This window comes from Protobothrops mucrosquamatus, unplaced genomic scaffold (assembly GCF_001527695.2).
Source record: "Protobothrops mucrosquamatus isolate PMUCROS unplaced genomic scaffold, P.Mucros_1.0 scaffold373, whole genome shotgun sequence".
Classification (NCBI taxonomy): Eukaryota; Metazoa; Chordata; class Lepidosauria; order Squamata; family Viperidae; genus Protobothrops; species Protobothrops mucrosquamatus.
The window spans coordinates 125,727-142,890 of NW_015386705.1; positions in this window are offsets into that span (position 1 = coordinate 125,727).

A 17,164-nucleotide genomic window follows, 5' to 3' on the forward strand; every position below is an offset into this window, starting at 1 on the left:
ATATAGTTTTCCTTGTGTTTTAATTCAATGATTCTGGACCTTGCCCTCTTAGGCATTAAGGAATGACCTCCTTCTGTGTCACAGTCCTTCAAGTATTTGAACACTATCATGTGTTTCTCTTCAGTCATCTCTTCTGTAGACCAAATATATAAGAACCGTGATGGCGGAGTTAGAATGCAGTATTGCAGGCTAACTCTGCCCACTGCCAGGAGTTCAATCCTGACCGGCTCAAGGTTGATTCAGCCTTCCATCCATCTGAGGTTGGTAAAATGAGGACCCAGATTGTTGTGGCAAAATGCTAACTGTAAACCACCTAGAGAAGGCTATAAAGAACTATGAAGAGGTATATAAGTCTAAGTGCTATTGCTATATCAGAATTGTTTAACTGTCACACATAGAGCTTAGTTTTCAGACATCTTACTTTCTAAGTAGCCCTTCTCCTAACTTACTCCAATTTGTCACTGTCTCTTTTAAATTGTGGTGTCCAGGACTGACCGTTTTTTAAATTATGTTGCTTAATATGGTCATGAAACATTTGCAATCCTAACACCAAATCCAGACAATACATAGCCATATACTGGCTATGCCTGCAATCTGTTCTTCAGAAAGAACAGGAACATTTATAACAATTCGGACACTAGGAGAAAGTATAGTTAAATCAGTACAGAGCAAGGACTTGGCTCCCACACTTTTAATCTTCCAAAAGGCACTCAAGACCCAACCTCTAATTTGAGGAGCCCTGGTGGGGCAGTGGTTAGAGTGCACTATTGCAGGCAAACGCCCACAACCTAGAGTTCAGTCCTGACAGGGCTCAAGGCTGATTCAGCCTTCCATCCTTCTGAGGTTGGTAAAATGAGGACCCAGATTGTTGGGGCAATATCTAAATAATGCTGAGATTGTAGACCACCCAGAGAGTGCTGTAAAGTGCTATGGGGCAGTATATAAATGCTATTGCTATTTTTCCCCATATGCTGGGATAGAAATTAGGGAGATGAAGTTGTTGTGGACTGAATGGAAAAGTTTAGCTGTGGTGCCAGGTCTCTTTTAGTTGTGGTGCGATAGAAAGGGTATCAACAGTGTACATGCCTCTGGTTATTGGTCAGGATAGGCAAAACCGAAGGAATCCCCCCTGGACTACAAATCCCATAATCCTTGACCATTATTCCCCTTCTTTGGCCTGAATAAGCATGCACAGTTTATTGCAAACTGCAGACAAGTTTTGTATTTGAAGGATGATCAATAACCCGTTTATTGCAGGAATATGAGTTAATAGGGCACTTAATAGATCTATCTCTTCAGGGTTCTTCTTACTACAGTATCTTCAAAGCATCTGAAATGAGCTGTCAGTCCGGTCAATCCAGTTTCTTAAAAGAGAAAATGTAGCAAGGGATGCTCACATGTAAGACTTCCAAACCAAGGTTCCAAAATTCTACCACTGCTATTATTTATTATTAATGTTAAAGTTTAATCCCTCCTGTTTCTTTCTTTTGCCTGTGGCAAACACATTTTTCACCTACTTAGACTTATCAAAATCACTTAATGATCATCCCAAAGATATTCATCAAAGCCTTTCTTTTAAATCTGGGGGGGGGGAACCACCTGATTTTATTTACTTTTTAAAAAAAAGTTTTTAACTTAAAAAATGTAGAAAATTACCATCATACAGAGTAAAGCTTCGGCCTACAATATCACATAGGTCTGAGAGATATTTCTAAGAAATAAAAATGGAGGGTGACTTATAGCACATCCTTCAGTTTTGTTTGGGTGTGAATCAATTTGGTAAAAGAAAAAGAGAGTTATCTGGAGATCAATAGCAACCGTCTTGAGAAAGAACTACAGAAGTCAATGAGAAGCACCCCACCGCTCTGCTTTCTGCTAAATGTTGTGGGGGGGGAGACACAGGGAGGGAGGAATTGGCCTTAACCTCATGGTAATTCTTTTTGGGAGAGTGCCTACAAGATGTTCTCAAAATTAAACTGTGATCACCAGTCCTAAAGGAATAGCCTGTCTTTATTTTAATTCCTTGCAAAAAGTCTTACAAGAAATGAAAGTAAACTCTTAATTGTAAATGTGCTTCCTCAATCTGAGAAGGCAAAGATATTCCCCTTTTTGGTTGCCAGTTGGTTCAGCAACTCTGTTCTTTGTGTTTTCATTTCTAATAGACCCTAAGTTATTGATATGGCTATTCATTACTTTAATGCAGACATGTCAAACTCGTGACATCATGTGACGTCGCGCAACGTATCAGGATGGTTTTGCCATTGCCGGCAATGGGGTGGGTGCGACTTCCGGATGACATGTCCGGCCCGCGGGCCAGCAGTTTAATGAATCTAACTCCTCTTGATCAATGAGATCAGGTGAGGACTTTGAAGCTTGCTGTTTATACAGTTTCTGAGACTCTGTCCTTGTTCACTTCAAGAGTAAGCAGGATGGGAATAGCCACAGAGACATTGTAGTAACTGGGGAATATTCCCAGATTGCTTCAGAGTAAAGTGCTGCAGCTACTGACAAGACTCCTAACGAGACTCAAGCCTGACTTTTAGGCAAAACCTGGCTTCTGTGGCAGGCATGAGTTTCTTTAAGAGACTCTCTACCCTAGACAACAATAATTGAAGTTTGGTTGCTCACAGAATATGACTTCTGACATTCTGAATAATTGATGGTGGTGATATGGTCCAGGGTCTCATTACATGATCTGGTGCAGCAGGGCTTGGTCCACCTCAGAGCTGAAGGTCTACAGAGCACTCTGGGTGCTGGCATATGGAACCGTTGAGGCAGGCCTTTCAAGGAGAATGCCTCATAACGTTCTGAGGTCGAAGCCTTTAAGGACGTCTCAGGAAAACAACCATCTTCCACCTCTTTGTCAATAGACCGCTTAGCAACATCCATGACAGGCTCAATGACCACATTAGCATTAGGACTCAGATTATCTTCAGAGGTGATGCTCATCCTGCCATATAAGCAGAATGGAAGCATTATTATGGAGCTGCATTCTGGTTTGCTCTATCTTTCTACCATGGAATATAGAAAGATTGTTGGCTTATTTTTTGGAACCACCCATTGAATTGATACTTGGCTTTACTAATAATGTAATCCCACAGACTGGTATCCTCTGGAAGTACTAAGACTGCAGCTCTAAGCCAATTTGGCCAACGAGGAGCTGTAATTCCAGTACACTTGCACTTATCAGATTGGCTGGTTTAAATTTTGACAGGTATCAAGTTAATTAAAATAGTATAATTTCACTAATACATTTGAAATCTATGCTATAGCCTTTCTGACTGAACTGGGAAGATCTTTTGCACTATTGCTTTCTATGGAGAGGGCCATATGAAGTTCTAATTGCAATTCTTGAATTGATCATGTTTCTTTCCCATCCTTCCCTGAGATCCAGTGGCCACTGTGAGGTCAAATAATAAATTGGCCTCTGAACAACCATTGTCACAAAAATGAAATAATATTTGGATGAGAAATCACAGGGATATCTCAGGTCTGTAGGAAGTCAAAAAAAATTCCCAGAATAAGAAAGTGCACATCATTTCCATATTATTGCCAAGAAAACTATCATCAGTTCAACTCAAGAGAATCTTTACTTCTCTTGGTAGTGACTTTTAAAAACATTTCACTTTAATGATCCGACTTTGTCCCATTTGTGCAAAACGCACACACAAAAAAAATATCAATTATTCTCACTTACCCTGAAATGGAAGTTGAGCTCCTCAATGGCTTCTCAAGCACTAGCATTTTCAGATATTTGTGGGCTAATTCACAAAGCCACTTAATTCTGCGGTTCTGGCTCTTGAACATTTTCAGTAGAACCAATTTCTTCATTATCTACCGGAGTTTGCAGAGAAAGAAGATAAGTTTGCAAATGCATTCTACTATTTTCTACTCTGGACCACATTCCTGAGCCAGCGTGTTGTAATGGTTAAAAGCGTAGGAGTTAAATGTCTTTCTGATGACTGAGAGAGATGAGACCATAAGGGAATATAAAGATGTTGGGAGATGCCTTCCTAGTCCCACATGCCCAACACCACCTTTCTATTGGGTGCACAGATTTGCTCCTAACTATGCTGTTGCAAAATCCCATTTCTAGTGTTTTGTATTCAGCTAAAAAGATGAAAAACTTTGATATCAGGCTGCCCTGTGATTCTCATAGTGAAACTCACAGGATGAACAAGGAACGTCAAGATTTGACAACTGCTGGAGATGCTATACTAGTGATGGCGAACCTTTTAGAGACCGAGTGCCCCAAAACCGGCCCGACCCCTGACCCACCCCTGATCTGCCCCCTGCTCCGCCCGCCCACAGGGCCACTCTTCACAGATCGCCCAGGCAGTCTTGCAGTGCCATGGTGGCCACGCCCTCCGCCTGCACCCAGCAGCATCATCTGCACATGATGGGACGCGAGGGCGGAGTCTTGCCCCTGCTGCCCAGCTGCCATGTGTTTGGCTGCTCTGCTCTGCGTGGGCTACGTCTGGGGGAGCCTCTCCTCCAGGCAGGCTGCTGGTGAGGGGGTTGCAGGGGGAGGCAGGGCTGGGGCAACAGCATGCGTGCCCACAGAGAGAGCTACGAGTGCCACCTCTGGCACGCGTGCCATAGTTCGCCACCACTGTGCTATACAGTGCTATCATGATCTGAGAGCACATTGTAGAACAGTGGTTCTCAACCTTTTTAATGCCGCGACCCCAACCGGTCGTAAGTCGAGGACTAAACCGGTCATAAGTCGAGGACTAAACCGGTCGTAAGTCAAGGACTAAACCGGTCGTAAGTCGAGGACTACCCAACCGGTCGTAAGTCGAGGACTTTCCCTGCCCGGGAGCACCATGCATGCGTGGTTCCGCCCCCTGCGCCGGCCAAGGCGTAGCTGGCAAGCGGCAGAGACGGAGCAGGCTGACCACCAGCTGGCCCAGCCCAAGGGAGGTAAGGCCCCCTCCGAAAAAGGGGAAAAAATGGTGGACAAAAAAAATGGCGGACAAAAAAAATGGCAGACAGCCTTGCTTGGCGACCCCCGTGAAATGGTCGATCGACCCCAAATGGGGTCCCAACCCACAGGTTGAAAACCACTGTTGTAGAACCTATGCTCATTCTTTTCAGATTATGAAGGTGGAAGAGATTGGCAAATTATGTGGATTTGCTGTCAAACAGTTCCAGGATTCTAAAATTAAGTTGCCACTGCCACAATGAATGATGTACCATCAGTATGCTTCATTACCAAGAGACCAAATTCATTCTTCTAGATGTAGGCTTGATTAATATTCTCCAGATATCAATACAGTTCTTTCTGAACATTTTGAACGATTTGCCTCCAGAATCATTTTAGGTGCTCCAACACTGGAAGTTTTAAAGAAGATATTGGACAACCATTTGTCTGAAATGGAATAGGGTTTCCTGCCTGAGCAGGGGGTTGGACTAGAAGACCTCCAAGGTCACTTCCTACTCTGTTATTCTGTTATTTACAAAAAACAAAAAATAAAAAATCCTGGAGAGTTTGCCGTTAGCCAGACATTCACTAGGTGGCCTTGGGCTACTCACAGTCTTTCAGTCCGATCTATCTCACCAGAAGACAGTGTGATGTGAGTATCCTATAAAAGCCTGAAGAAATGAGGTATTTGGGGTTTTTTGTTTTGTAATCTAACAAATAAAGTTGCTTCTTCCCAAACCCTTCTTCGCCTAATTTAGGATTTGACTCATAATTTGACCAAGAGAAGGTCACAGCCTATGTGTAGTCCCTGAAAGTCCTTTTGGCGGATGGTTTTCTCCCTTCCTTCATTCATGCTCTCCCCTCTATTTTGATTCTTAGCTATCATAAAGCTGTCTAACCTAACTTAAATTTGAGGGAGAAAGGAAGAAATGCCATCTTACCCTTTTGAGTTGGTTTATTACTTGCACTAAATTGCTTATCTGTGGTACATTTATCACATCAATTATCTGGGAAATGGAAAGGGAGAGGGAGAGGGAGAGAGGGGAAGGAAGGAATGAAGTGATGGGAATAAGAGAAAAAGACATATGATTAATAGCAATAAAGTATTAGAACAGCCTCATCCAATAAATTAGGCTAATTCTATAATATCGAATGACCCCTCCCAACTATATACCCTTCCCAAAAATAACTTAAAAGAGTTCAAAATGTCCAAGCTTAGTATTTGGTGCAAATGTAGCCCCTAGATCTTTAATTTAACTTGCCATAAAATTGCTTAAAAATGTTCTGAAACAAATATATAGAATGGCTTTCCCCAACAAGGTGGGGAAATTTTGTTGAAAATACAAACACCAGATCTCTGAACCAGCATGGCCTTGGCAATCCTGAGCACATTTGAAGGATGATAGGATGGAGAAAGCTGCAGGAGGCAAGTTGTAAGTGGAAATACGCATGGCATAACAAAGAAAGACGGCTCAGCTTTGTGATCAAAGGCCAAAGGCCATGCTGGCTAGGGAATTCTGGGAGCTGTAGTCTACACCTCTTAAAGCTTTTGCCCCTTTCACCCTCAGCAACAGTTCCATGCTGCCACACCATCATCCCAATTGCTGTGTTCATAGAGTTGGCCAGCACTTCCTCCAATAAGAAGGACTCCACCCCAAAAGCAGCTAATGTGCACTTGAATCCAAGCATGCCTAACAACATTTGCTTTTTTTCAGCTCAGAAAAAGAGATTGGAAAAGCTAAGTGGGAGAAAGATAGACCCAAGGGACTTGTGTTGGGTGCAAGAGAGAATGGGGAAGTCACAGGATCCAGGAGATGGGATATGGTTGGAGTTTGAGTAGAAAATGGACTGCTTCAAAGAAAATGCTGCAGATCAGCCTTTCCAATGTGTTCTCTAGTCTAAAGCAGGAGCTGCTAATCCCACACACACATTTTCCATGGCAACATGGGGACAAAAGCAAAGAGTTACTGATAACTGATCAATACGATCCTTGCATGTGGGAGAAATTATAGACAGGACTAACTTATTGGAAATATTAAGACACTGAATTCAAAATACTTTTGTTAAGCATTATTGTATCAGGAAAAGACTTGAGAAAAATATCAGGCAGTAGCTGCTCATTTCAGCAAATCTTTGACCAAAACACAGCTAAATTAGGATCCAACCTGATTAAAATAAGATGAGACAAAAACAAAAATAGCATAAACTTGAGAAATACAATTAGCAAACATGTCTTAAAGACTAATGGCATCGATTGCTTCTTTGAGCATCTCATGTTTTCACAGAGCATCTGAAAACCGTTGAAATAGCTATGACATGAGTTGCCTTGGAGGAAGAGTTCCATCAATAAGTTGCTGTTACCTTGGCAGAAGATGGAAGTGCCATCTATAACTGATTGCCAACAGAAATTTTGAAAGTTAGGTTTATTTTATTTATTTATGTGTGGTCCATCTTATCTATAGATTTATATGAGGAGTAAAATCTATACTCAATATGAGACACCGACCACTCATTCTTATGATTGGCAGGGTGTATATAGGTAGTCCTCGACTTACAGCAGTTCATTTAGTGACTGTTCAAAGTTATGGAACTGAAAAAAGTGACTGATGACTATTTTTCACACTTATGACCGTTGTAGCATCCCCATGGTTATTTGATTTACAGTTGGATGCTTGACAAGGTGGTTCATATTTATGATGGTTGCAATGTTTTAAGGGTCATGTGATCCCCTTTTGTGACTTTCTGACAAGCAAAGTCAATGGGGAAGCCAGATTCACTTAACAACATTGTTATTAATTTAACAACTATAGTAATTCACTTAACAAATATGGCAAGAAAAATCATAAAATGGAACAAAACTCACTTTAAAAATTCCTCACTTAGTAGCATAAATTCTGGGCTCAATTGTGGTCATAAGTCAAGGGCTACCTGTATCAGTAAAGAGTTTATTCTGGACCAATGAAATGACCAGTCAAATCTTTAATCAACTGGAAGCATCTATCTCTTCTAACAGATATTAGACCTGAATTGGCAGACCTACAAATTGTCGATATCACATAATCACTTATTTACTCTTATGAAGCTTAATTTCATTCAGTTTTGAGACATGGGATGGTAGAGACAGAATAGCCTGTAATCTTGACATATGGTATATACTACCCACCATCTACAGTACTCTGGTTGTCTCCTCTATCCTTGAAGTCTCCATATGACTTTTACTGTTGATTGATAATCCAATTTAGATAATCAAGCTCCTTGAATAAGAACCATGATTTTGAGAATTTGGAATACACAGTATTGCTGCAATATCATTTGTTATATTGACAAATATCATTTGTTAGTTCAACGAATCACTAAAGTCAATATATAACACTGATTACAAGGGAAAGAGGCCTTTATCAGTTTTGCTTCTATAGAATTTAACTCAATGTTTCTGCCCTAAAATGTCATTTTAGCAATTTAGTTTACATACTATGATTCATTAGCTTTCTTCCCCAAGAACAAAGTTATTTCTTTCCTTTTATTAGTTAATAACTTGGGATTTAATCCTATGTACCAGGATGGGCAACACGAGATCTTCCAAATATTGCTAACTGAAACTCCAACCAACCCCAGGCAATATTGCCAATGGTGGGGAATCACAGGATATGTGGTTAAGCAACATTTGGAGGGTCATCTCTTCGTCACATTGACAGTATGGCTTGTTGATATTACGGTAATTAGTCTTACTTCTGAAAAGAACAATGTAACACATCAAAATTAATGCACAAAACCATAATGCAATAAAATATTTCAAATAGAACTCAGTATTTACAAAGTTACAAATAATTCCATAACTGGAGATTGTTAGAGCCACTATTAAAATGATAATAAACTTTCAAATGAAACTTAGGTCCATAATATTCAAAATGCCTCAAGAGGGAATACATTAAGACGTTCTTTCTTCTTCTTGACAGCCTTCATCTTCTTTCAGATGGTTCAGTGAGAACTTCACAGGAGGGCCTATAGCTCATAAGCAAGGTAGCTGAGAGAAAAAGGTGACTGCTTCCTCTGGCTCTGAGAAGCTACTGGTCCTCTTGAGTTTGGGGAGCCATGAGTGGTACTCAAACTACACAGATGCTGTGACATCATTTCTTTGTGACATCAGAAATCATGACAGTAATGGCAGAGAAATTATAGTGATGGAGCTTGGGAGGAGAAAAGGATGGGAGGAGCAGGATTATGGAAAGCAACTGGAAATATTATTGGAGGTGTTTTTTTTCCTGAGAGGCTGTCACAGACTCCAATAAGATAATCCTAAGGCTGGCTTTAGGCTAAGGCTAAGTAGGCAGTGGCCAGGGAGGCCAAAGCTTAGGAGGTGGCAGCACCCCCCTCCTTCCAAATCATTCTACAAGTGCAAATCTTTGTCTTGATGGGAGGCAAAGTAGGCAATGTGGCTTATGGGCATTGGAGAGCACCAGCAGCTTGCAATGGAAGGAGTAGCCCTAACTGCTTCATGTTACATTAGGACAGCCCTCTTCAATGTATTGTTCTTCAGGTGTGGAGAGTGAGAGTTGCAGACAAATTTGCCAATTTTTCCCTGTTCCAGATAAGTGTGCTGGTCCTTTCAAAAGTCATTCAGAGAATCCAATAATCAAGAAGGGACTCTTAGTTGGATTTCTTAACCACTGAACATTTGATTTAAGAAAGTGTCATTTAGTGTGAAATCACATGCTACAGAAAATAAACACACCAGAGCTCACTGTTGACTTGAAGAAATTTAGTTCTCAGTTTCTTCTTCCATAGCTTGTTTTGCACAGCTCAGCGCTGATGTTCAATATTTGTCCCAAAGTAGAAAAAATAACTTCCTTTCCCTTTCTAGCAATAGTGAAGTTTCCCCTGCAAAAAAGAAGCATCACAGAAGCCTATAAGGAATTTCATGACGTGGGGAAGAATTTTCTTTCTATTCATCATTGAGGCCTGGGCTGAAATTCAATTCTGCACTCCAAAGTTTGGAAAATTTTCAAATTAGATATGCCCAAAGTGATATTGTGGCAGAAAAGCAGGCTGAGCCAGAGGGTAGGGGTAAACATGTCAAAAGCTCACAGGAGGGACTATTCAAGAACTAAACAGAGCTCACATCCAACCCCATCAAGGTATTGTCATGGTTCTGACAGATGAAACCCTTCAAAAGAACTTCGAGGCATTGTTTATCTTAAAGAATCTTTTATTCAGGAAACAAATTATCGGCACTACATAGTTGAACCCAAAAACTAAATTCCCCTCCCCTGGATACAAAGTAACAAAGTACAATTCCCTCCTCCAATAAACAGTCATAAATCACATTCCCCAATTAGCTTGAACCGCGGGCTTTCTCCCCAGCTCTCCAGCCCGCCAAAACGTTATCAGCTCAGGACCCAGTTTGTCCTTGGATTCCCACCGCAGAGTTATTATTATTATGACTAACTGAACTCTCATCCCAATCCCCCCTCCCAGCACCAACTAATTCTGAAAGCATAGAGAAAATGGCTGCATTTTCATCTGTTGTCAAAGCAAGAACATCCGATGTTAGCAGCGACAGGTATGTTGTTAAAGATTCATCTTACTTTATCTCTCTCAGGCAAGCAGGAAAAAACTGTTGCTGTGTTATTGGATTCTGGGGCAACAGCCAACTTTATGGACTTCACAAGAGTGAAAGTGCCAAAGATCCCCATACCCCTTTGAAGTCACTGTTGCAACTGAAAACCATTGATGGTCGACTTTTGAAGGCGGGTCCAGTTACTCATTCCATAGTCCCTTTGCACTTAACAATCGTCGTAAATACTGAAATGTTAACCCTTTATGTGACTAACCACCTGGACCTTCCAAATTTGTTAGAAGAGACGTACTATTTCCTTTGATGGCCCAGTTTGCATCAATCATAATTCTCTGAGGACCAATCCTCCTACTCCAAGCTCTCAGCTCCAATCTTTTTCGGAATACAGAGGTATTATTTAGAAGCACTTGCATGGCTACTCTATTGTCAAGAACTTGCTGTAAATGTGAAAGACGTTTCCTTGGGCAGATTGTTCTTATTGGGGCTATTCTAAGAGAAAAGTTAGGAAATATCTGATGGAGTGGAAATTTTATTTATTGATTTATTTTCACCCATCTTTTAAATTATTGTAATAAATAACTCAAGATGGTGAACACATACAATATTCTTTCTTGCCACTATTTTCTGTACAACAACAACAAACCTGTGAGGTGAATTGCGTTGAGGTGAGTGACTGGTCCAAGATCACCTTTCATGCCTAAAATGGGACTACACCCTCTGACTAGTTGCCAGATGTTTATCCTGAGGATGACATTTAATTGTTAACTTTCAGGACTCAATTCTGATATTGAAAATGGCTTTTACAGTGTAGTCAGTTTTGGTATTGGTATTATTGAAAAAAAAAATTGACAAACAGAATTATCATCCTATCAAGAGTTCAAAAATATAGCAAAGTAATCATTGCACAAGATGTTCAATAATAAATGGCAATTCCATAACCCTCAACTGTTCACATGCAGTTATACCTACATGCTAAAGTCAATACCAAGCACTAATCATTAGCCTTGTATCCAGTCAAAAAATAATAGCTAGAGATCCTAAGGAAAGTTTTGCCCTGGAGAATGGAGTTGAAAATCTTTGTCTTGTTTATTTTATCTGAATTTATTTGAGAACATTTTTATGTCTCCTATTCCCAGAGTTCTAGGCAGCTTACAATAACACAATAAAGCATTTATAAAATATTCATAAAACCAAATATTAAAACCAATAAAATTAATTCAAACTACTGTCATTCTCAAGCAGGTTTGAGCATGGTACTAAGAGGATTGTTTTTACTATTCAAACTCTTGTTGTCTTATTACTTTGGACAAAAAAACTGCCTCTATTTCATTGTATGGCCATATTAGGGCAAAAGGAAATGTGATTAAAGTTGCAGGCATAACTCATAGTTTTTTGGGAGCAAGGAGGATGGTCGGTATGCAAAAGCATAAGAAGACCTCTTTTGGACCACCTATTCAATCATTCTGGGTTACGCATTGGTTAAAAGGAAATTTTATAAAAGCACAGGTAACACAATGGACCACATGCTTGTAGTTGTTCCCCAGTAACTTGTATTTAGCTTCTTGTGATTCAGAAGGTACTAGATTGTGTTCTATTTACATTCCCTCCCCCGTCCCCCAAAAATTCTTTATTTAATCTTTCTGAAGAAGCTCCTGCTTTGTTTAAGAGGAGAGGAAGACAAATAAATAGGGAGACAGATGGAACCGAAAATCAAAATTATTTTTTTCAGATTGTAGTTGACTTTCATAATTAGACCACTTATCAGTTATTCATAAACCTAGGCATGTAGAGTGTTTTTTTTAAAGGCATCTTACAGATTTGAGAGCAATGCCTCCCATGTGCCATTGAATCCTGACATCCCATCCTTCATTTTAGACACTGCACCTTATTTAGAAGCACAGAAAGAAATTGTTCTCAGATGTAATGAATGAGGAGATAGAAAGGAATGAGATTATCAAGCAAGCTGGACTTTTAACTGATAGCAGGTCTAAAAATATTAACTAGACTATGAAATGCAGGATGCATTGATATTTAATCAGCAGGGGGCAATGTTGCTCAGATTAAAATCACCATGGAAACTATACAGTAAAGCAGGATAGATAAGCAAGGAAGATTGCATCCTTATTTTTAATACAACTGTCAAGTAATAAAAATGATTAGTCCATCCGCTATCTGGCATTTAACATCTTGATTCATGAACCTGTTAAAATAAACACTGAAGTGTCTCACAAACAGTTGGCACTGTTCTAAATGAACACTATTCTAAATTAAACAAAATTAGTATTGTTAATTGGTTAGGATAGGTTAGTAGGCTGCCAGAATATACCACTGCAGTAGGCTAAATTAAGAAATCTAAAACTCATCCAGGAAGAAAATGATGGCAAACTCCTTCCATTTTATGCCAAGAAAGCTATGTAAAAATGTCCATAAAATTAATAGGAGAAAGGTTTGACTCAGAGGTGACTGTACCTACTTTGAAGGATGGAAACTAGAATGTTAGGGTCACAACAATGGACTTCATGGACACATACTTAGACAAAAAACGTGGATTATGTTCAGCAAATTATTCCAAGAGCATTTCCTGAATTTAAAAAGTGCAAACAACTTGGCAATGTGGTACTTTTTGTAAAGGACAGCTTTAAATAAAATCCAATTTTAATTCCACCTTCTAAACTGGCAGTGAGTCAATTCACTGCTGATGAATGCTGCTCTGACTCTAAAAAATATCTTTCATTAGCAACCAGATTCCATAGATAGCTCCCTTGCATGTAAATAGAATTGCAAAAACAGTGCATGAAAATTCAATAAAATCCAGATCTGCCCCAAATTCCTCTAACTGGGAAATCTTCTCCCATCCTTATATAGCTCCAACCTTATTGGTTCTAGCATTGGGGAGGGGATCTGTGGCCCTCCTCATGCTGCTGAATTACATATAGGTTACATTGGCCACGTGGACTAGTTCTTGTTAAACAGCATTTGGAATTCCATAGCATCTTTCCTCATTCCTCTAATATGGGTGCAAGCATGAGTTCTTGAAACTGTCACTTTTCATCTCTACAATACAATCAACAGCTGGTATGGAAAAGAACAAAAACAAGTGATCCCAAATGAAAAAGTTTGGTCTAAAATCAGAGGGGCAGCCTGAAGTAAAAGAGAAATGCATGAAAAGACAAGGCAAGCAAGCCAGTTAAGATAGCCTATAGCACAACAACATGCTGACACAATGCTAAACAGCTTCCTTGAATTTAATATCCCCCAGATGGGAATTGTATGCATTCCAGGCCTCCAATCTTGGGGGAAGGGGGAGAAAAGGTTGAAAGAGGGACAACAGGCCCATATTTTCACTATAATCCCTAAGACCTTCCACAGTGGCTCGGTGATTATGGATGTTAACACACTCCTGTTGAAGCCCACTTGATGGAGGAAGCCACGGTTGTGTTCAATTATGACTTGGATGAAGGAGACTTTAGGGCACTCTCTTGCCCTGGAGGTGACAAATCCTCCCTAAATTGGAACAACTAGCCTGATTTGATCAATAGCATAGACTGAGGAAAAGATCTGGTTATTACCACATCCCTCTCTCCCATGGTCACCCATGAGTCAAAGCAGACATTAAAGACTCAAAGTCAACCTTCTGGAAGAAGACACCTGAATGAACAAGTGGTAAAACTGGAAATGCTACTATACAGCCAGAGTTGGAGTGCTCTGGCTGCATAGCTAGCAGAATTACACTCTGTGCAATTCTCATCCCTTGATTTATTTGCATGGCAGCATCAGGAATCAAGAGCCAATACCTAGGTATTACAAATGTAGGAGTGACATTCATCTGTCAGTCATTCAAAGTGGTCCCAAAAATGGCAAAGGAGGGGGAGATGGACAAATGCGGCCAATAAAGGGCTGTGGTGGATCCACCCCCTAGATATTGGAGATTATAATTATATATTTTGTTCAAGTATCATATTGTTGCTCTTCAATTTTAAAGCATTGGTGAGTCAGGGTTTAGAACACGTATACACAAAAAAGACTATTACATCTTATCTTCAATGCCCATGAAGGCTGGTTAATATTTGCCTAATTAAGAACTACAGGGTGCACCATAAATGAGTACTAAATCCTGAATATATCAGGCACTTCAGTTGCTTGGAGTGGAATTCAGCACCATGGATGACATTTTATCTATCAGCACAGAAATACAGTATCTGGCAGGATTGTCCCCCACAGATATCTGTCCCACATAGGGTGATTCTATTAACCTTCCTGGTTAATAACCATTCATAGCATCATCCTTTAATTTGTCTGAGCTAGCAGCAGTAACTGCATCTCAAGTAGCATACTGAATCCCATCAATTAATTGTGCTCAATGTGCTGGAGTACTTCAAACTGATTAATAATAGATTAAAACAGATCAAATCATTTCACAGGAACAAGATATCTAGGAGAGAAAATCTGTGTGCCAGAGAGACATTAGATACTACCAGTGGATTAAGTAACATTGTACTCACAGAATTATTAGTTTTGTAAGCAGCTTTTTTTTGGCAACATTGATCTTTATACCTCACACATTTTTCTGAATCCTTAAGTATTCATCACTAATATCATCAGACAAGAGAAACTGTGGGAAGAGAGCCATGTTAGTCTATGGTGGCAAAAGATCCGATAAAGTGATAGAATAGAACAGAACAGAATAACCTAGTTGGAAGGGACCTTGGAGGTCTTCTAGCCCAACCCTCTGCTCAGGCAGAAAAGCCTATACCATTTCAGACAAATGGTTGTCCAATCTCTTCTTAAAAACCTCCACAACTTCTGGGAGCAAGTTGTTCCACTGATTAATTATTCTAACTGTCAGAAAATTTCTCCTTAGTTTCTAGGTTGCTTCTCTCTTTGATTATTTCCATCCATTGCTTCTTGTCCTGCCTTCAGGCGCTTTACTCCCTCTTCTTTGTGGCAACTCCTGAGATATTGGAACACTGCTATCATATCCCCCCTCGTCCTTCTCTTCACTAAACTAGACATACCAATTCCAGCAACCGTTCTTTATATATTTTACCCTTCAGTTCCCTAATCATCTTTGTTTCTCCTCTGCACTCTTTCTAGAGTCTTAATATCTTTGCTGACCAACGCTGGATGCAGTATTCCAAGTATGGTCTTACCAAGACCTTATAAAGTGGTATTAATACTTCATGTGATCTTGATTCTATCATTCTGTTAATGCAGCCTAGAACTGTGTTGGCTTTTTTGGTGGCTGCAGTACACAGCTGGCTCATATTTAAGTGATTATCCACTAGGACTCCAAGATCCCCATCACAGTTGCTACTATTGACCCGGGTACCCCCTATACTATACCTGTGCATTTTGTTTCTCTTACCTAAATGTATAACCTTACTTTTTTCACCATTGAATTTCATTTTGTTAGATAGGACCCAGAATTCACATTTATCAAGATCCTTCTGTATCTTAAGCCTATCTTCTGGAGTGTTGGCTATTGCTGCCAGCTTGGTGTCATTTGCAAATTCGATGAGTTTCCCATCTATCCCCCTCATTCAAATCATTGATGAAGGTGTTGAAGAGTATTGGGCCTAAAACAGAGCCTTGGAGTACCCCACTGCATACTTCCCTCCATGCAGATGCAATTCCATTGAGGACTACACGTTGAATGCGGTTGGTCAGCCAGTTATGAATCCATCTAGTAGTGATGCTGTCTAATCCACATTTTTCTATCTTATCCAGTAGTAGATTGTGATCTACTTTATCAAATGCCTTACTGAAGCCCAAGTACATTATATCCACAGTATTCTTCTGGTCCACTAATTTTGTCACTTTGTCAAAGAATGCAATAATATTTGTCTGGCATGATCTGTTTTTGACAAACCCATGTTGGCTTTTGGTAATGACTTTGTTTGCCTCTAGATGGTTACTGATTCGTTGCTTGATTTTCTTTTCCAAAATTTCCCCAGGTATTGAGGTCAGGCTAATAGGTCTGTAGCTTCCTAGATCTATTTTTTTTCCTTTTTCAAAGATGGGAACTGCATCAGCTCTTTTCCAGTCCTCTGGTAGTTCCCCGGTGCTCCAGGAACTTTGAAAGGATATAGTTCAATGGTTCTGAGATCACGTCGGCCAGTTCTGTCAGAACCTTGGGGTGTAATCCATCTGGTCCCGGTAATTTGAACTCGTCTACGGTGGACAGGTGCTTACTTACCATTTTCTTGCCTATTTTAATTTGTATTCCTAATCTGTTTATGGTACTGTTGATAGGTTGGATTGTTTTTTTTTCTTTTGTGTGAAGAGGGATGCAAAAAAACAAGTTAAGCAGTTCTGCTTTCTCCCTGTTGTTTGACTCCTTCTTGCCACTTTCTCCCATTAATGGACGAATAATTCCTTGACTTTTTTCTTGTTTTTTACATGTTGAAAGAAATTTTTTTATTTTTTATTTTTGTCACAAGCCTTAGTTCATTTTGATCCTTAGCTTTCCTCACTTTATCTTAGCAGGCTCAGGCTATTTGCTGATATTCTGCCTTAGTTATGTACCCCTCTTTTCACTTTCTATACTTGTGCTTTTTGTCTTTCAATTTGTCAGAGAATTCTTTATTCAGCCATGCTGGTTTCTTTTGAAAACTGTTATTTTTCTTCTTCATTGGTATTGTGCTAGACTAGGCTTTTATAATCTC